The sequence below is a fragment of the Hemiscyllium ocellatum genome, chromosome 24 (assembly GCF_020745735.1).
Source record: "Hemiscyllium ocellatum isolate sHemOce1 chromosome 24, sHemOce1.pat.X.cur, whole genome shotgun sequence".
In the NCBI taxonomy this organism is placed as follows: Eukaryota; Metazoa; Chordata; class Chondrichthyes; order Orectolobiformes; family Hemiscylliidae; genus Hemiscyllium; species Hemiscyllium ocellatum.
Genome location: NC_083424.1, coordinates 31570819 through 31592667, shown reverse-complemented (window position 1 = coordinate 31592667; position 21849 = coordinate 31570819). Strand labels below are relative to the sequence as shown.

General features: G+C 40.7%; 1 protein-coding gene across 3 annotated transcripts in view; it reads left to right on the top strand.

Moving 5' to 3' along the window:
• si:dkeyp-14d3.1 (transmembrane protein 132C) overlaps positions 1–21849 on the top strand; it is a 1122524-nt gene that overhangs the window by 908375 nt on the left and 192300 nt on the right. The gene's annotated exons all lie outside the window — the stretch shown is intronic.

The window sequence follows — 21849 nt, the reverse complement described above, 5'->3', positions numbered from 1 at the left end:
CATGCAACAACACTTTAGACCAGCAGCAATTTGGAGATCCTGGCCTTACAGAAAGAGTGCTTGTGCATTAAGCTTCTTATCTCCTCTTAAAGTAAAGGCAGAGCAATTCCCTACCTCAAGGGTGTGAACATTCATGAAAATACTGTCTTGTGTCCCTCACAACTAGAAAAATGCAGGAAACTTTGGAGCGTCTTATTCACTCCAGCTGTGGACTGCATTTGACACACAAGTAGCTAGAAAGAGAAGATTAAAAGTGCATCTCTAAAATAAAACCTACATAAGGAATCTGGTTTGGTTCACAGAGCAATGTCTCTGTTCAGCTCTGCATTTAACTTATGTTTACTATCCCATTTCAGTATTTAGACAAAGGATAAAGGATTAAAATTTCACAGGGCTTCCACTGAAAGCACTGTCCCAAAGAATTTCAGCCTCCATAGTGTTTTTTTATGTAACTATGGGGATTTTAACCAACTAGTTAAGATAATTTAAGGCCATCATATTTGTGTATCATAGCACACTCAACGGATGACAATAAGGCACTGACCCCTGCAAATTATAAATCGTTGGATCATTTAAGAAGCCCTTTAACATCCAATTTAACTATTCAGTCAACACTGCCCAATTTTGGCTACTGAGGCAGGTAGTTCCAATTGGGGAATTTCCTAACTTGGTGACTCTGCCTTGGTTTAACCCACGCGATGCTTTTTTGTTTCATAATGTGGGGAGGGATACTTTGGTCTGTGAACACTAATGTGAACACTAACACTAACACTGTTGTTCTGATGTCATGGAGGTGGGCTACTGCCTTTGAACTTGGTTTTTGAAGGTTTTAGACTCACTAGCCATCACCGCTCTCACTCCCTTATCCCTCCACCAACTCTTCACATCAATGCCATGGTTCAAACCCAGGAGCCATATAGAAATGAAATTAATAAATTTCTAAAAATTTAAGAAAACTCTCATCATACAGACTCTACTGTGAAAAATACTCCCATTCATGAAGACATTAAAACTTCGAAGTCACCTCAGCTTGCTAATTTATTACAAAAAAAACTTCTGAATATACCACAACCAACGATCAACCAGCGATCCCATAACCAAAGGATCATCTCTAATCTCTGCAGTCCTGCCACATCCAGTCATGAATGGTGGTGTACAATTACACAACTCAGTGGTGGAGGAGACTCCACAAATATCCCCATCTTCAATGATGGAAGGGCTCAGCACATCAGTGCAAAAGATAAGCTGAAGCATTCACAGCAATCTTCAGTCATAAGTGCCAAGTGGATGATCCATCTTGGCCTCCTCTAGTGGTCCCCAGCATCACAGATACCAGTCTTCAGGCAATTCAATTCACTCCATCTGATATCAAGAAACAATTGGAGACAGTTGATGCTCCAAAAACTATGGGCCCTGAAAAGACTTCAGCTTACTCTTGATCATCAGTAAAGTGATGGAAGATGTCATCAACAGTGTAATCAAACAGCACTTGCTTAGCAATAACCTGCTCAGTGATGCCTAGGTTGGATTCCGCCAGGGCCACTCAGCTTTGGTACAAACACGGGCAAAAGAGCTGAATTCCACAGGTGAGATGAGAGCGATAGCTCTTGACATCAAGGCTACATTTGACCAAATGTGGTATCAAGGAGCCCAAGCAAAACTAGAATCAAAGGGTGTCAGGGGAAAACTCTTCATGGGTTGGAGTCATACCTGAGACATGGCAGGAATATTGTGGATGTTGGAGGGTCAGTCTTCTCAGCTCCAGGACATCTCTGCAGGAGTTGCTCAAGGTAGTGTCTGGGGCCCAACCATCTTCAGCTGCTTCATCAATGACCTTCCCTCCATCATTAGGTCAGAAGTGGAAATGTTTGCTGATGAATGCACAATGTTCAGCACCATTCGCGATACTGAAGCAGTTCATGATCAAATGCAACAAGATCTGGACAATATCCTTGGGCTGACAAGTGATAACTCACATTTGTGCCACACAAATGCCTGGCAACAATCATCCCCAAAAAGAGACAATTTAATTACAGCTGCTTGACATTCAATTGTGTTACCACTCCTGAATTCCCCACTACCAACGTCATGGGGATTACCATTAACCAGAAATTTAACTGGATTCATCACATAAACACAGTGGCTTCAAGAGCAGATCAGAGACTGGGAAAACTGCAGTGAGTAACTCACCTCCTGACTCTCCAAAGCCTGTCCACCATCTACAGGGCACACGTCAGGAATGTGATGGAATGCCTGGATGGGTTCAGCTCCAACAACACTCAAGATGTTTGACACCATCCTGGACCCTTCCTGATGAATGGCCTTTGCCCGAAACGTCGATTTTCCTGTCCCTGGATGCTGCCTGACCTGCTGTGCTCTTCCAGTACCACTCTAATCTCAACCATCCAAGACAAGCAGAACACTTGATTGGCATCACTTCCACAAGTAGCTCCTCCATCAATCACTGACATTCAGTAGCAGTAATGTGTACTAACTACAAGACACACTGCAGAAATTTGCCAAATACCCTTATATACTACCGTCCAGACCCATGACCATTTCCATCGAGGAGGACAAGGGTAACAAATACATGGGAACGCCACCACCTGCAAGATTCCCTCCAAACCACTCACCATCCTGACTTACTAATATATTGCCATTCTTTCACTGTCAATGGGTCCAAATCCTGGAATGTCTTTCCAAAGGGCATTCTGGGTCTATCTGAAGCACATGGCCTGCAGCGATTCATGAGGGTAGCTCACCAGCACTCCTCAAGGAAAACCAGGAATGGGCAATAAATGCTGGCCAGCCAGCGATGCCCACATCCCACAATGAATATTTTTAATAAATTAATCTTTTAATAGCCTTTTTAAACTGTCAGTCCAACAGTGAACTTAAAACACTGTGCTGAGATGACTGTAGGGATTGGAATGCAGTCAGTCATTGACAATGTGGGTGATATCAACAAATAACTCTATTGAAAATGCTTGAGCAAATGTCATATCAGCCACCCTGTCAATCAAAGCAGTCCTGCAGAGATTTTGTTAGCAATCACTAATAACTGCAGTCAGTTTTTATATAGATTAAAGAACAGTGGATTTCAAACAAAACTTCAGATCATGAAAGTTACAGAGACCTTATCCACCTCCAAAGGTCAGAAGTCACATGACAACAGGTTATAGTCCAACAGGGTTATCCGAAACCACAAGCTTAGGGAGCACTGCTCCTTCATCAGGTGTGTGAAGTGAGACACACAAACACAAAATTTATAGGCAGAAAGATCAAAAGATCATATAAACGATGTGAGTAGAGTGTCAACAGGCTGAATAATAAGTCTATGCAGGTGATCAAAAGTGTCATACAGTGTGGGTAAAGTGTCAACAGCTGAATAGCAAGTAAAGGGGTGAACCATCATCCAATTAATTGAGGCAAAAAGATAATTTCAAGCAATTTAAAATAAAGTGGTTCTGGAGACAACCAAGTGCCTGGAGTAACATGATAGGTATAAAGCTCACATTCGGATGGTCTAATCAATGTAACAAGTCATCTAAAACTGTACAAACTGATTAAGGTAGAGCTATCATAACAAGTTATCAGAGTGACAGTGTCAGAACAGGACAGGACAGAGGATTGCACAGATACAGAACAGTATGGTGGGGTTATATGGAGCATGTCATGAACCCAAATCACCATTCTGGCTGTCTTCATGGTATGATGTTCCCATGTATCTGCTACCCTTGTCCTTCTAGATGGAAATGGAACGGAACTTGGCTATCAGTTTCCCCTCGAAGATTCTGCGTTGCTGTGTATCTGAAAGGCCACTTAGGTGGATGCTTACCTGAAGATCGGAAACTGAATGTCCTTGACTGCTGAAGTATTCCCCAGCTGGGAGGGAACATTCCTGTGTGGGTGATTGTTGTGCAGTGTCCATTCATCTGTTGTCATAGCATCTGCATGGTTTCACCAATATACCACACCATAAACTGCCAATGTTCCAGCCACTGGCAAATTGGCCTGCCAATGGAAAGATGGCTTCCTAGCTCATCCCCAAACAGTTTGTAAACTTCAGCCAGTGGTGAATGATTTCCACAAAACTGAGATTTGTTTGGGGTGGGAGTGGGGTAGTTTGCTTTTGCCCCTTTATTGGCACGTGGAAGATAACACTAAAATGCAGAGAATCATGAAATTTAACACTTTCTTTGTAGATTAGGAAATTTCAGAGAACAGGCTTTTGTTGGTCACGCGTCAGAAAAGGAAGTTTGAGTGTTGTTGTTCCTTCTGTTGAAAGAAGAAAAAAACTTGAAACTTATTGAAATAGCTTTTCCTGTAATATCAGGCAGCTGTGAGCAATGCACCATTGTATTCTTGTGAGTAAAATTCTCCTAATGATCTCAATGTGTTCAATAAGTGGGGAAAAAAATGATTTTGAAACTTATTTTGTACTCTCTATAAGAAGCACATTTCTTTAAGCAGCTGTTTTTGTTCTGAAGCTCCTTTCCAAAATAAAAGCCTGCCCCATCTTCTATGCTGAGAGATGGATGCTAGTCTTTATCGAAAGGACTTTGGTTTGACCCTGATGTAGATTGACAGGATGAGACTCCTGACTGTCCGTTGGCTGTGAGATTTCACTGTGAGAGAAGTGTTAAATTTACCTGTCACTTGACTGTGTCACTCAGATGCCATGAAGACGGATGCTGTGGGGAATGGACTGAACCCACTGGCTCTGAGGTGATTGTTTTGACTCTAGCTGGGATTACTGTACTCTGCTAAAATCTGGGAGTACTGCTACTGGCACTGCAAGTGAGACAGGAGCGGCTTCTATTCCTGAGTGCTAATGGTCTTTCTCTGCCAAAGTAAAATCCTTAAGTCAATGGAACTCACCATGCCCCATTACCTTCCCATCCACAAATAAAATGGATTATTTTGAAACCTGTAAATCTTGTTGGGAAGCAGGATCTGGCCTAAAATCATGGTAGTGGCTGCACTTTGGAAATATATTCCAGAATGTGGGCATTGAACAAATTCCAGTCAGACGAAAGAGGCAACAATATGTGTATGGAAATTATATACATCATAAATGGGCATACACACAACTTTGCCTAAAATTTGTTCATCTGTGAATTTGATTTGTATTCAAGCAGGCTACATAAAGTAGCCATTCCATGGTTCAGGTTATGTGCTGACAGGTGATCAACATTTAAAGAGGACCAGACATTTTTTTTTATCTGTTCAATCACCACCAACAACCAGAGACTGACTGTGGTTTGCTTCTTTGAATAGCTTAGTTGGATATCCCCCAAAGAACAGTGACTAGACCCCAGATTGATATCAGCACACTCTCAGGCTGTTTCCTTGACTCCTTGGATTGGTTATTCTCAACCTACAGGGCTGACTGTCACCCATTCTCTGGACTGCACAGTCTTGGATCTTCTGACTTTGATCACCCTGAGAGGCTGACTGACTGTGCCCAATCCCTTGGAATGATATCTGAGGCTGCTGTGACTTACTGTGCCAGGAACACCTGTCTATAAGATGTCTCACTGGACTTGACCATGGATTACTCTCCTTACACTGTGAGAAATGGCCGTTTACTTGCAGTGTGTTTGATGCAATGGTGCAGGTTGGAGTATGTGACACACAGGAGCATGTTCACCTCTTGATTGATGAGTGCTGACAGGCTTCCTGGCTTTGTATCTGCACTAAACAGCAAGACAAGAAAGAAGTATTGCGATCCCTTAATGACTGGCTGTTGGACCAAAGTGCAACATGGAAAGGCAAGGCAGTGCTGCAGTGAGCACCCAGATAGCAGCAGAGTGAGTGAGTGCTAAGAGAAGGAGTCATCTATTGACTCTGACCTCCAGCATTTGCAGTCTTTACTGTTTCCAAACTCTGAGGTGGAGTTAATTCAATCCATCAGTTATGTGTCTGTCCATGTGAACAATGTGCCCTAACAGAAGCATTGCAATGAGAGGGGGTAGTAGCCCTCCAAATACACCACTGAAATATAGAATGTACTGTAAGTGGATCAGAGATCTGCCAAGATGATATGGAGAGGCTGGTCCATGTCAGATGCGAACATCTGAAAGTGACATGTGCTTGACTTCTTCCTATGGAGACTGTGCTGCTGGGGTTCAGGTTGGAGGTCCAGAGGACCAAGTGGCGATCTGGAGTTGCTAGGTACTTGGTCTGACTTTCATTACAAACATTCTTGGCATCTACTCTCTAGCTGGCAGATAGGGGAATTGAGAGACTGTATATTAATGAGGCAAGATTGAATAATAATGAGCAATAATTCCAATAATTAATGGGCATCTTACCGTCAAGTAGCAAAAGTCCCATCTTGACGTCCAGGTCTTGGTGGGACAATGCAAACATTTTACCGTCAATATTTTTGGCCTCAATAAGTGCCTCACTGGACATTGCACTTGATTTTTCTACAATACATCACATCGTTAAGGGACTTGAGAAAGTCTTGTGCAATATTGTTGGCACATTTGCTCATTATAGAAGATTAAATAGGAATGCATGGCATGCAAACAGAATCTGCAAAGGGATACTGGGTAAGTTGGCAAAAATGGAAGCAAATGACAATCATGTGGGAAAATGTGAGATTGTCTTCTTTGGCGGGAAGAATAGAAAAGCAGAGTATCATTTGATTGGTTGGAGACTGCAGGATGCTGCAGTACAAAGGTGTCTGGGTGGCCTTGTATATGAACCACAAAATGTTAGCATGCAAGTATAGTAAGTGATTAGACAGAATATTGGCATTTAGTACAAGGTGGATGAAGTGTTTCTCTACATGGGTTTACTCTCAGCAGAGTTGACCTATTTTCTATTATTCACACATACCTTTGAACGCTATTCTGGATCTATATTTGCCACTGTACCACCATCAGTACACTCTTTGACTTGTGATCCAGGCACTCTTACCATTTTCTACTTGCTCCTTCTATCCCTTTGCTTACAGCATTAAAAAAATTAATTTTCCTGCCTCTCTTCAGTTCCAGAAATAAAGACATTTTGGATTCAAAGGATTAACTCCATTCCTGTTGGGTTTCTCCAGCACTTTCAGTTTTTGTTGCGAGTTGTTGTTAGCCAAAGTTATTGATGGCAATGGTGCAAAGGAAGGATATAAGAGGTGAGATTGCAGATCAATGTAATCTTATTGAATGGTTGAACAAAATTGAAAGGTTAATAACCTTCTCCTGTTTTCTGATCTGACATTTCTAAAGTAGCCCCACATCATTTCTCTGTTGCTTATGTCAGGTGTAATTGCAAAAATATCAGTTGCTGCTTGGATGCACATTTCAACTTAACTGTCAATCGACTACATTGGAAATGACCAACTATATCTCATAAATAAATATTTCAAAGATAAAGACTTTCTTATCATCTGGATGATGGATTTCCCTACCTGCTATCCTGATCTCCAGCCAAATTCTGACATTGACTGCTAAGGTTATCACAGCATTCAATATTTATGCCTGAGGCTCATTTCAGACTGCCACAGGGACATCAGTCAATCAGCCAGATACAGATGTAATGAGCAGCTGACTGATGCCTTGTTTTGCTGGAAAAAGCAATTACATCGCTCCCTTTGGACAACCAACAACTGCATGATAGATTATACTTCAGTTTTTCCAAATGAAAAGGTTTTACATGTGCAAAACATTACTGAATGTACTTGTGGCCATTTTGGATCCTATATTCAGTGCATTCATGAAGCGCAAAAATATCACTCCATCAAGGTTTAACTCAACTGTGATAATCGACTTAGGTTCATGTAATGCTTGTTCCCCAAGCATCGGTCATGATGCAGCTATTTAAGGGCACTCTGCATTGACCTCATTATTTGAGCTATGAAGAAAAGTGCAATATTGCCTCCCAAAAGGCCTGTTGTGCCCTGGCTCAGAAAAAACCACAGGCATCTACCAATTACACATACATCTAATGCAACGAGGGGTACGTTGGGTCAATTGTGTTCGGAGATTCTCCAGTTCGAGGTACAGACAAATGTTTCTGTGGCCAGCAGCGAAAAAGCAGAATGGTGTGTTGCTGGCCTGGTGCCAGGATGGGGATGTCTCAGAGAGGGTGCACAATGTTCTCACGGGGGAGAGGGGCCAGCAAGCAGTCATTGTCCACATTGGAACCAACAACATAGGAAGGGAAAAGTTTGAGATTCTGAAGGGAGATTACAGAGAGTTAGGCAGAAATTTAAAAAGGAGATCCTCGAGAGTAGTAATATCTGGATTATTCCCAGTGCTACGAGCTAGTGAGGGAAGGAAGAGGGCAGATGAATGCATGGCTGAGGAGCTGGTGTATGGGAGAAGGATTCACATTTTTGGATCATTGGAATCTCTTTTGGGGTAGAATTAACCTGTACAAGGACGGATTGCACTTAAATTGGAAGGGGACTAATATACTGGCAGGGAAATTTGCTAAACTGCTCGGGAGGATTTAAACTAGTGGTGGTGGGGGGTGATGGTGGTGGTGGTGGTGCGGGGGATGAGGGGGTGGAGCGGTAGGACTCCAGGGAGATAGTGAGGAAAGAGATTGGTACAGTTGAGAACAGAAGCAAGTCAAACAGTCAGGGCAGGCAGGGACAAGGTAGGACTAATGAATTAAACTGCATTTATTTCAATGCAAGGGGTCTAACAGGGAAGGCAGATGACCTCAGGGCATGGCTAGGAACATGGGACTGGGATATCATAGCAATTACAAAAACATGGCTCGGGGATGGGCAGGATTGGCAGCTTAATGCTCCAGGATACAAATGCTACAGGAAGGATAGAAAGGGAGGCAAGAGAGGAGGGGGAGTGGCATTTTTGATAAGGGATAAGCTGTGCTGAGGGAGGATATTCCTGGAAATACATCCAGAGAAGTTATTTGGGTAGAACTGAGAAATAAGAAAGGGATGATCACCTTATTGGGATTGTATTGTAGACCCCCTAATAATCAGAGGGAAATTGAGAAACTTGTAAGGACATCTTAGCTACCTGTAATTAAAATAGGAAAGTTATGGTCGGGTATTTTAACTTTCCAAACATTGACTGGGACTGCCATAGTGTTAAAGATTTAGATAGAGAGGAATTTGTTAAGTGTGTACAAGACAATTTTATGATTCAGTGTGTGGATGTACCTATGAGAGAAGGTGTAAAACTTGACCTACTCTTGGGAAATAAGGCAGGGCAGGTGACTGAGGTGTCAGTGGGGCCAGTGACGATAATTCTATTAGATTTAAAATAATGATAGAAAAGGATAGACCAGATCTAAAAGTTGAAGTTCTAAATTGGAGAAAGGCCAATTTTGACGGTATTAGGCAAGAACTTTCGAAAGCTGATTGGGGGCAGATGTTCGCAGGTAAAGGAACGGCTGGAAGATGGGAAGCTTTCAGAAATGAGATAACGAGAATCCAGAGAAAATATATTCCTGTCAGGGTGAAAGGAAAGGCTGGTAGGTATAGTGAATGCTGGATGACTAAAGAAATTGAGGGTTTGGTTAAGAAAAAGAAGGAAGCATATGTAAGGTATAGACAGGATAGATCGAGTGAATCCTTAGAAGAGCATAAAGGCAGTGGGAGTATACTTAAGAGAGAAATCAGGAGGGCAAAAAAGGGGACATCAGATAGCTTTGGCAAATAGAATGAAGGAGAATCCAAAGAGTTTTTACAAATATAATGACAAAAGGGTAACTGGGGAGAGAATAGGCCCCCTCAAAGATCAGCAAGGCGGCCTTTGTGTGAAGCCGCAGAAAATGAATATTTTGCATCAGTATTTACCGTGGAAAAGGATATGGAAGATATAGACTGTAGGGAAATAGATGGTGACATCTTGCGAAATGTCCATATTACAGGGGAGGAAGTGCTGAATGTCTTGAAATGCATAAAAGTATACCCTAGAACTCAGTGGGAAGCTAGAGAAGTGATTGCTGGTCTTCTTGCTGAGATATTTGTATCATCGGTAGTCACAGGTGAGGTGCTGGAAGACTGGAGATTCACTAATGTGGTGCCATTGTTGAAGAAGGGTAGTAAGGACAAGCCAAGGAACTACAGACCAGTGAGCCTGAAGTCGGTGGTGGGCAAGTTGTTGGAGGGAATCCTGAGGGACAGGATGTACATGTATTTGGAAAGGCAAGGTCTGATTCGGGATAGCCAACATGGTTTTGTGCGTGGGGAAATCATGTCTCACAAATTTGATTGAGTTTTTTGAGGAAGTAACAAAGAGGATTGATGTGATCTATATGGACTTCAGTAAGGCGTTTGACAAGGTTCGCCATGGGAGACTGATTAGCAAGGTTAGATCTCACGGAAAAACAGGAAGAACTAGCCATTTGGATGCAGAACTGGCTAAAAGGTAGAAGACAGAGGGTGGTGGAGGAGGGTTGTTTTTCAGACTGGAGGCCTGTGACCAGTGGAGGGCCACAAGGATCGGTGCTGGGTTCTTTGCTTTTTGTCATTCACATGAATGATTTAGATGTGAGCATAAGAGGTACAGTTAATAAGTTTGCAGATGACACCAAAATTGGAGGTGTAGTGGACAGCAAAGAGGGTTACCTCAGATTACAACAGGATCTGGACCAGATGGGCCAAGGGCTGAGAGGTGGCAGATGGAGTTTAATTCAGATAAATGCGAGGTGCTGCCTTTTGGGAAAGCAAATCTTAGCAGGACTTATACACTTAATGGTAAGGTCCTAGGGAGTGTTGCTGAACAAAGAGACATGAAAGTGCAGGTTCATAGCTTCTTGAAAGTGGAGTCGCAGATATATGGGACAGTGAAGAAGGCATTTGGTATGCTTTCCTTTATTGGTCACAGTATTGAATACAGGAGTTGGGAGGTCATGTTGCGGCTGTACAGGACATTGGTTAGGCCACTATTGGAATATTGCATGCAATTCTGGTCTCCTTCCTTTCAAAAAGATGTTATGAAACTTGAAAGGGTTCAGAAAAGATTTACAAGGATATTGCCAGGGTTGGAGGATTTGAGCTATAGGGAGAGGCTGAGCAGGCTAGGGCTGATTTCACTGGAGCGTCAGAGGCTGAGGGGTGACCTTATAGAGGTTTACAAAGTTATGAGGGGTATGGATCAGGTAAATAAGCAAAGTCTTTTCCCTGGGGTTGGGGAGTCCAGAACTAGAGGGCATAGGTTTAGGGTGAGAGGGAAAAGATGTAAAAGAGACCTAAGCGGCAACTCTTTCTCACAGAGGGTGGTGTGTCTATGGAATGAGCTGCCAGAGAATTTGGTGGAGTCTGGTACAATTGCAACATTTAAGAGGCAGTTGGGTGGGTATATGAATAGAAAGTGATATGGGCTGGGTGCTGGCAGGTGGGACTAAATTGGGTTGGGATATCTGGTCGGTAAGGACGGGTCGGACAAAGGGTCTGTTTCCATGCTGTACATCTCTATGACTCTATTAAGATGTATGAGGCTTTCAGTATCATTAGTGAACAGATCAGTGGCAATATTGATGCAGCGTCAATGATCCTTGATCCATGTCTCCAGGATCAATGCGGTCTGTTACACAACTTTGTGAAGCTTATGTAACACATTAGAGAAGGGAACCCAATTGTATCATGCTGATAAAGAGAATGAGATGTGGGACACAGCAAAGCTTGCCACACCATCTTTTCAGGCAGACAGCCTTATACCAGCTCTTATCTTCAGGACTTTCTCCTCTGTTCTCCATGCATGCAATGTCTCTGTAGATTATGACTACCTTAGTCATTCCATCATCAAAGACACTTATCATTAATTGCTAATACATAAACTACCAAGCACCCCATTACAGAGACTGATGATCCATTATTTAACATCATTCCAGCCAGATTGCCTGGATGGAATTTTACCTCATTTCAACAACATTTTAATGCAACAACAATGGTGTTTTTTTCTCTCATGTGTTCCAGTCTTGGCAGGTGCCAGAGTGTTATGTGTCAGTGAATGGTGGTGTACTTTCTGAGCTGAGTCATCCAATGGCCCAGCTGCTGGTTCTGCCCTACCTGCAACAATAGGTTTTAAAATGATAAATCACAGTGCAGTTCTCATGATAACCTCTCAAGGAGGATTATATTAGAAAAGGTTAAATGGCATGAACTTATTTGGCAGTGAGTGAGTAGAATGAGAAGAAAGAGCAAGCGGAAGAGTGAATTCATCCCAACTGCAAATACACTAACCAATGTTTCTCCTGAGCCTTGTTGTCCAGTGACCTGAAGGGAAACTCACTCAATATTCTTCAAGTTCTCTGGCCCATTTCCTACCCACAATCCATGCCCTTCTCCAGCATACAAAGTTGATAAATTCAAATTACCATGATTTGAACACCAAGTCCAATCCTATTTAAGGGTCATCATGCAACCTGTCATGGATGTCATTACATGCGACTGCAGCGATATGTAGATGCCACAATTTGTTTTGAGGTGAATACCATGATGCATTTTACTGAAGTCATGCCAGAAGGTATAATTTGTTTGTGCAAAGTGCACTCCATTGTATGGTGACCAAATCTGCAAATACTTAAAAACATTCTGCAATCATATGAAGGAAAGAAAACTCTATGTGCTATATTCAGAACTCTACATGTTCTGAATAACTAATTGATGTGGAGAACTCGCCCTACTGAAGAGATCAATAAATCTCTTTTTGACTGGTTGTCAGCCCTTCAAAGTACATAATCATGAATTGACATTTCTTGGGGTGAATGATGGACTAAGGTGCCAAACACAACCATCTAGCCCTTCCCCATTGGCTGCAGAAAATTTGGAGACTTGGGATGCTGCGACTCATTCAAGTACTGTTATTTGTCTGAAATATTGCTACAAAGGCACATGAATGACAATATCTACTCTCGGACTGCCCAGTAATAAGTAACATTCATGTCACACAAGTGCCAGGCAATGGTCATCTTCAAGACAGAATCTGTACATTGCACCTTGACATTCAATGGTATCACAATCAATACATCCTTACTTTTTTTTGTGAAAATCCCCACTATTAACATTATTATTGACCAGAAACCAAACTGGACTATCCATATGAACACATGACTACGGTAGCAGGTCAGAGGTCAGGAATCTCTCAGTAAGTAACGCATCTCCTGTCTCCCAAAGACTGTCCACCATCTACAAGCCACTAGTCAGGAGTGTGATGGAATACTTGCCTGGATGGGTACAGTTTCACTGTAGTGGATGTAGTGCAAATCAACCCACTTGATTTGCACTACATTCACAAACATTCAATCATTCATCCACCAACAATCAGTGGCAACAGTGTACACCATCTACAAAACATGCTACAGAAATTCACCAGGGCTTCTTAGGTGGCACCTTCCAAACCCACAATCACGAAAAGGATAAGGGCAGCAGATACACGGGAATCCCACCACCTGCACATTCCCCTTCAAGCCATTGGAAATATATCTTCCTTCTGTGTTGCTGGATAAAAATCCTGGAACTCCCTTCCTATTTGCATTGTGGGTCTAGCTACACCAATTGGATTACAGCAGTTCAAGAAGGCTGCTCACCTTCTCGAGGGCATCTAGGGATGGGCAATAAATTTTAAAAATTAATTTGTGGAATGTGGGTATTACTGGTAGGCCAGTGTTTATTGCCCATCCCTAGTTGTCCTTGGGAAGGTAGTGGTGAGCTGCCTTCTTGAACTGCTGCAGTCCATGTCCTGACTTTGTTGACATTGATTAGACATAACTCTGGTGAAGAGCTTGGTCATTAGTCTGATTGCAGATCCTTCCAGAACACCAGTTCATGGATGTGAAACCTGGTCTGACTAGACCTGCCATCCTTATAGGACATTTTACTGGGTAGTTAATCACATCTTCCCAGCATCAAAACTCCTCATGTAAATAGCCTTTTCTTCCATTGCTAATGTACTTGTAACTAATAAAAAGTATTTAAAGACAATGGAAAAGTCATACAGTTTTTTTACCCATTATTTTTCTCATAGAGTTCTGAGGAAAGGTCACTGGATCCAAAATGTTAACTCTCATTTCTCTCCACAGCTACACCAGACCTGCTGAGCTTTTCCAGCAATTTCTGTTTTTGATTCTTCTCACAGACGCTGTCCTGGATATTGGTAGTTCATTTGGGGAGATTAGAGGACAGTCCTTCAGAATTGGGAATTCAAGTTGTGTCCCTGTCCCACCTGCCCAGATCCAGAAGTCAGCTCAACCCACATTTGAAGAATATCCTATAAAACGGTCAGATTGTCAGAACAGCCTTTCCGACCACGTCATGCAATTCAGTGAAGCAGCACATATGTCCAGTACCCTCCTGCTGTGAGAGTGAGAATTATGATCTAAATTCCAAATGATTGTTCATTTGCTTTTTAGCAAACGAGAAAGTTATTGGAGCACTGGGTCTATTACCCTGGAAGGAGTTAAAGTAGATTACTTACAGTGTGGAAACAGGCCCTTTGGCCCAACAAGTCCACACCGACCTTCCACCCACCCAGACCCATTCCCCTACACCTAGCACTCCGGGTAATTTAGCATGGCCAATTCACCTAACCTGCACATTTTTTTTGGACTGTGGGAGGAAACCCACGCAGACACAGGGAGAATGTGCAAACTCCACACAGACAGTCACCTGAGGCAGGATTTGAACCCAGGTCTCTGGTGCTGTGAGGCAGCAGTGCTAGCCACCGTGCTGCCCAGAAGTAGTGCTTCTGACAAGCTGAAAAGACTAAAGGAATTTTAAAACCTGTCAAAGGCTGTGAACAGTATGGTGCACTTTCCCCATTCAATTTGCAATGCTTTGTTACTGGAGTGCATACATCTCCAAGTTCATGAACTCTGAATCGTTGGAGGGGTACCATGCTTTGTAGTTGGCATGTCAGAATAAGGATTGATTACAGATTTGCTCTACTGTACAGCACAGGGTGAGGTTGGGTTTGTGTTTATACCTGGCCTTGACGTGACCTTTAACATGAAGCTGGATTACATGTTTCCAATGTAGAATTAATAAAGTATGAAAATATGACCTGTATTTCCTTGGGACTGAGTCTTTAATCCTGAACTGTACAGGCTGTGGCAAAATCAGTGTTCAAAAAATTAATTTAATCACTCAACACTTTAATTTGTATATATGAATAAATTAAGTGCTTGCAGCTCGTAGTATCAGATGATTAATATGCTGTTCAGGTTATTGTCATGTGTTAACACAGTTTAATTAATTAAAAATGACCCAAATTGTACAAGAGGTATTTTTGGAAAATGCAACTTTCCCTCTGTGGTTACAATTGGGAGCTTCTCAGTGATTAAGCTACACATTATGATCTGGGATCTGCTCTGACAGTTCCGTCATCTGGGATTAACATGGTCTGATTGTTATATGGGATCCCAATCTGTAAATTAATTATCCATAGGCAAGTATATTTCATGAAGCAATCATTAGTGTATTCCACATTCTCCCTAAAATAAACACTTTAAACTATCATCAGGAAATGCACAAATCAGAGCATATTTGAATTTGAGAAATTGGTTAATATTTCACGTTTGGCCTTTAACTTCTGATGAAGGGACTTGTTACAAATATTAAACTATTTTGCTCATTTTGAATTCATTTTGTGTATTTGGTGTACACCCACTATTTCCTGATTTTGTCATAGGTTTATGTATAAAGACATTATTCACTTCCTCAGGTTTGTTGCATCTTCATTTAGATTATAACCAATCTGTAGAACTCCATGTATTCATTCCATAGCATTCCTGCATTTCCAGCATTTCCTGATTTTGGTTTTAATTTTATTTTAGGGAGAAAATGCTAATGACTGAATCATGAAACATAATTACCTGTGGAGAATTAATTTACAGATTCAGATCCCATATAATAATCAGACCATAATAATCCCAGATTATAGTAAAATACAATTATCTTACAGATACTTTAATTCTGTCATGTATAGCCCTGTACAAACACAGTTTAACCACTTCGTTTCAAAGCGAACACAGTTTACTGCATGTTTCTGATCATCACAGATCCCTAACACTCAGGATCAGGCCCTGACTCAACATTATACTTTCTCTGAAGTTTAACTGTCTCCTTTATGCTTCTTCCACCACACCCGGCAAAGTCCTCAAGCACGGTTGTCCGCTCATTTGTTCAAAGTTTGGAAAAGCAGTTGATATCAGGGAAGTTAATTAAACTAAAGCCCCATCAGCCTATTTTGACAGACACCTCCACTAGCTTCTTTTGAGCTCCACTGTTTAAGCTGTTTGTTTAACCTCATACAACTGCAAAGCTTGCAAGGTAGAAACTTGGGTTTCTTGTTAAAAAAAAATTGAGCACATTAATCCCACAAAGAATATTATGACCTTAATATTGAGATGAAGTGCCTTCTCCCAACACAAGGGCCACCTGCAAAAAATGACCTGGTGAATTTAATGATGACCAGAATAGGTGTGCAAACTGGGTATTGTGGGTTTTAAATTAGTGAGCACTGCATCCATTTTAGAACTCTCAAATAACACAAGGCAACCGTCTGCATTGTGGATTGGAGTGAAGCCCTAAATCTGGGAATGTTGGTGTAATTTTATAAATCAACACTCATCACAGGACATTGGTGAGGCTACTTTTGGAATACAGCATTCAATTCTGGTCTCCCTGCTTAAGGAAGGATGTTGTGAAATTTGAAAGGGTTCAGAAAAGATTTACAAAGATGTTGCCAGGGTTGAAGCTATGGAGAGAGGCTGAGTAGGCTGGGGCTGTTTTCCCTGGAGTGTCAAAGGCTGAGGCGTGATCTTATAGAAGTTATAGAATCAGGAAGGGTATGAATAGGGTGGTCAGCCAAGGTTATCTCTCCCAGGAAAGGGGAATCCAAAAATAGATGATATAGGTTTAAGCTGAGAAGGGAAAGATTTAAAAGGGGCCTAAATGGCAACTTTTTCACAGAGTGTGGTATGTATATGGAATGAGCTGCTAGATGAAATGGTGGAGGCTGGTACAATTACAAAGGCATCTGGATAGGTATATGAGTAGGAATGATTTCGAGGGATATGGGCAAAGTGTTGGCAAATGGGGCTAGGTTAATTTAGGATATCTGGTTGGCATGGATGAGTTGGATTAAAGGGTCTGTTTCCATGCTCTACATCTCTATGACTCTGTACACACTCCCTCTGTTATTTGTTATTTGTTCTAATTCTTTAGCTACAGTGAATTAATTTAAGAAAGCTAACCTTCATATGAGAACGTTAATTATGTGATCCACTTAATCTGATTGCTTGGTACTGTGAAGCCCCAAAGGCAATGACACAAAGCTAGGGTTATATTTTCTTCCTAGTGCCTTTCGGAATGAGCAGAAACTCCAGTCTGACTTGGGATTTCTTGTGAAATGTTGACAATTTATCTCATGATTGAAACTGTCAAATTAAAACTGTCAAATGTGATGTTTGCCACATAGGTATTTCTATGCCAGCTAAATTGAGGCTTGATATTATTATTATCCAAAACATATTCCCACCAGCATCAACACCCTAAGGGAGAAGAAGCATCCAAAAATATATAAAGAGTAGTTTTTCAACTTCAATGGGATCTGAACCAGGCTCATTCTGGTCTTAAGGAATCAAGGCGGGAGAATCCACTGATTTGCTTCTGTGTAATTCTCCATTGAGAAAAAGAGAAGGAGGATTTTCAGATCATGGTCACTGCTTTCTTAGTGACCATTCTTACTATATTCTTGCTATCAATATAAAAGTACAAAAGAGATGGAAGGTTATTACTTTGTCTCTCAGCATCTCCCAGATTCTGTTTGTTGATTGCATTGATCATCATTGAGGGATAACATTTAGTCAATTAGTTTCAGATCAATATAATATACTACTGACCATAACACATTCCTGTGAGCTAATATGAAACACTTGATAAAGTGGCCACCTTATAAAGCATATTTGGTCCTTCCCTATTAATTGGCTACTTATCCAAAATAATTCATTAAACAGTTAAAACTGTTTGCCCTGAAACATCTTAATTAATACCAATTATGTTGTTCTCTGCTTGAACCAATCTCACAGACTTAAAGACACACACTGTTTTTCAATTCAGGCTTTTCACTGAATGTGTCAGTGCAATTTTCAGATTACTTCACTCCAGGTAATTTAATCCTGATTTTAGTCATGTGATTCTACACCAGCCCAAACCAAAACAAAAGTAATAATATCACACTGCAACAGAGGTCCAAAACAATTATTGGGCTGAAGCTGTGTTTGAATTTGACATCCTATTTATCTATAACTGTGAACTTTTAAAATATCTTATGAGCAAATCTGTGCCATTTTTTAAAGTTATAAATGAGGAGGTCAGAATATTAATTGAAATGAAAGGTAGTAAAATCTTCATTTATATGAAGGGTGTTGAGATAAACTAGTTGAGATGAATTGGATTCACCCCCTAAAGTGTGATCTGAATGTAATCACACAGCATCACAACTGGATCTACTTCATCCTGTCTGTCTATTGCCATAAATCTGACATATCCAGACATTGTAGCAGTTCAACTACAATTCTCATGGCCTTCTGTACAGAATTGGTTCAGTTAATTTCAGAACATCGTCTGTGCAGCAGCCAAGTACATTTCTTAATAAATTCAGATGTAGTTATTAGGAGCCATGGGTAAACGTACAAGTAGCCTATATAACCCGCTGATGAAACCTTCACAAGGTCATTTAGGGATTGCCAATCATGGGTTTGCCCATGGTGCTTACATCCATCGACATAATAATTTTAAAAAATGTAGCTTTAGGGTGATATTAGGAAGTGGTTTTCTATGTAAAGACTATGGAATCTGGAATTTTTTCAGTCTTCTCGGTGAATTATAAATTCAACATGGAAGTTTATAGATTTTTATTCAGCATGAATATTTAGGGTTACAGCATAATATAATATAATACAATATAATATACAGAGCTAATTTAGTAGGTAGCCATGACTAGAAATGCTGAATATCGTATTTTTGTTTCTGCCTTTGTTCATCCTGTGCTAAACAGGTAAATGAGATGATAGAAAGTTATTTCTGTGGAAATATTTATAAAACTATTAAGGATTATTTGCATTTGTAATTCCTGATCAAATCTACCTTGTCTGGCTATGCCAATACATTGGTTGATGAGATACAACCATATCAGGACTTGGTCCATGCACCTTACTAAGTTTTTAAGTAATTTTAGAATGACTTTATGTAATTATGTCAAGATTTATGCAGGCAGCAATGTTGAAACAAAATATTGGCAATCCCATTACTTTATAACATGATTCATTAACTCCAGCTCATTCTTGCTGTAATTCTTCCAACCCCCAATCATCAGAATGCAATAAATAGACATATGTTTTGGATAAGGTTACATTATTAAATATATATTTGGCTATTTTAACACAATTTTGCCTTTCTGAATGAAGAGACTTGTCATGAGTTAGTTGCACTTATTGGTTGGCTATCATTGTTGCTGTTATTTAATGGATTAAAATATAACAGTAGCAGAAAAGTGAAAACAGAATAAAACTTTGTATTTCTTTTAATGGCATAAGATGCATAGTTCTTCTTTATTCTGATTGTTACCTAATTATTACTTAATTTGTATTTGGAAATTAGGTTAATTAAATAATACTGCTTTCATAATACCTAAATGTAAATATTCTGTGCAACTTAAATGGTAGATTTGCTTTTTTAAAGACCAACATATTGCTGAAGTATACAAATTTGATTCATTTTCATACGCTAATTAAATAATACACTTCCCTTAATAATTTGAGTATCATAGGCAATATTTGTGCTATTGCTAAGCTCTTTCCCAGCTTCCTGTAGCTTATTTCATACAATTTACAAGGGTCATAGTGCACTTAGCAATTAGCAAATCTATATAGAAGTTTGATTATACACATTGGGTGCCATGGTATGGCAATAGAGGAGGAAGTGAACGTTTAAGTGAAAATGAAGTGCAAATCAAGTTGACTGCTTTGTCCTGTATGGTATTGAATTCTTTAGCTGCATTCATAAGTGCAGGGTATTCATTCACGCTTAACTTGTGTCCTGTAACTTGTTGACAAACTTTGAAGTCAGGAGGTGAGTGCTGATTGTAAAATGTCCAGTCTCTGACTTGCTGTTCTAGTCACAGTATTTGTATACTGGCTCAGTTATGTTTCTGGTCAATGCTCATCTGCACGATGTTGATAGTGTGGGCTTCAGTCATGGCTAAGGAGAGTGGTTAGATTCTCTCTGGTTGGAGAGGGGCATTACCATACCAAATGTTTCACCCTCCTTTATCATTGTTTGATTTGGAAGTCAGTTGGTGAAGCAGAAGCAAATCCTCATTTATTTTTAAAGTGAAGCATTACAAGGATGCACCTCCTAAAGTAACCACACTAAGCCGCACCCCTCCGCACCACACCCCTCTGCACCACACCACACCACACCATCTCCAGTAACTTCAGCTTTAATACTACTACCTGTCAAATGGTGCTGATGTCAAAGACAGTTCTGATTATCTCAGCCTCTCAATTCAGCTCAGTTGACTATCTTTGGAACAAAGCTGTAAAGAGGCTGGAGTTACGTGGTGCTGGTAAATGCCAAACTAATCAGGTTTTTTTTTTAGTAATGGTCTCATAATCAAACGTTCATTAGAGATTGATGAGCTCAGTGGGTTAGTTTATTTAGAACATCATGTGGGGGAGCTGGTGTTGAATTGGGGTAAACAAAGTTTAAAAATCACACAATACCAGGTTATAGCATTAGCTTCCATAATATCCAATAATGTATTATTTTACTTGCATCTCACTATAATCTTTTGCTATAAATTCTGTCTCTTATGATCCTGCTTCACAAACACCTGATGAAGGAGCAGCGTTTCAAATGCTCGTGCTTCCAAATGCACCTGTTGGACTATACCCTAGTGGTGTGATTTTTAACTGTATTTAGAACAGTAATATGCATTACAAAGCAGAAATTACAGCAACCAGCTGATTTCCATTTGTGGAGTTTGCAGATCTAAAGCAGACTAACTGCCAGCAAGAGTTGCAATGTTGCACAAGGCAAGATATATATGCAACATCCCTCCTTTCCAAAATAGAGTTTATTTATTTAAAACAATATGAGCCTGTTAGTCTTTCTCATAAATAGGTAACTTGCTGATAAATCCAGATCTTGTGATGGTGGCTTTTTTTTTAGATAAGATTACTTACAGTGTGGAAACAGGCCCTTCGGCCCAACAAGTCCACACCGACCCACCGAAGCGCAACCCACCGAGACCCATTCCCCTACACTTACCCCGGCCCCTAACACTATGGACCATTTTGCATGGTCAATTCACCTGACCTGCACAGTTTTTTTGGATTGTGGGAGGAAACCGGAGCACCCAGAGGAAACCCATGCAGACACAGGGAGAATGTGCAAACTCCACACAGACAGTTGCCCGATGCGGGATATGAATCCGGGTTTCTGGCACTGTGAGGCAGCAGTGCTAACCACTGTGCCACCGTGCCACCCTGGAACTGGTGTTGATTGATTTCCCACAGTAATTAGTGACGCTGTCTATCATTCCTGTTTGTATTTGGGAATCTGACTTTGATATAACAGGACTGAGAAGGAGTTGGGAACAGAGCTGATTTGTCTCACCATTGTACCGTCATGTGTATGGGCTTCCAGGATCCTACCGCTTTAATAAATTGGTGTCATTATAGTTCCTTGCCATCTATCTGCTGTGGAATCCTGAATGTGAACGTATTATCCCAAATGCAATTTTGATAAATTGGTACCTGCATTTTTATCATGCATGTTGGTCATCTAAGTTTGCAGTTTCACAAGTTGCTTTTGAGTTTCAGACAGAGAGCTTTGGGTAAATGGCAGTAAATTGATAT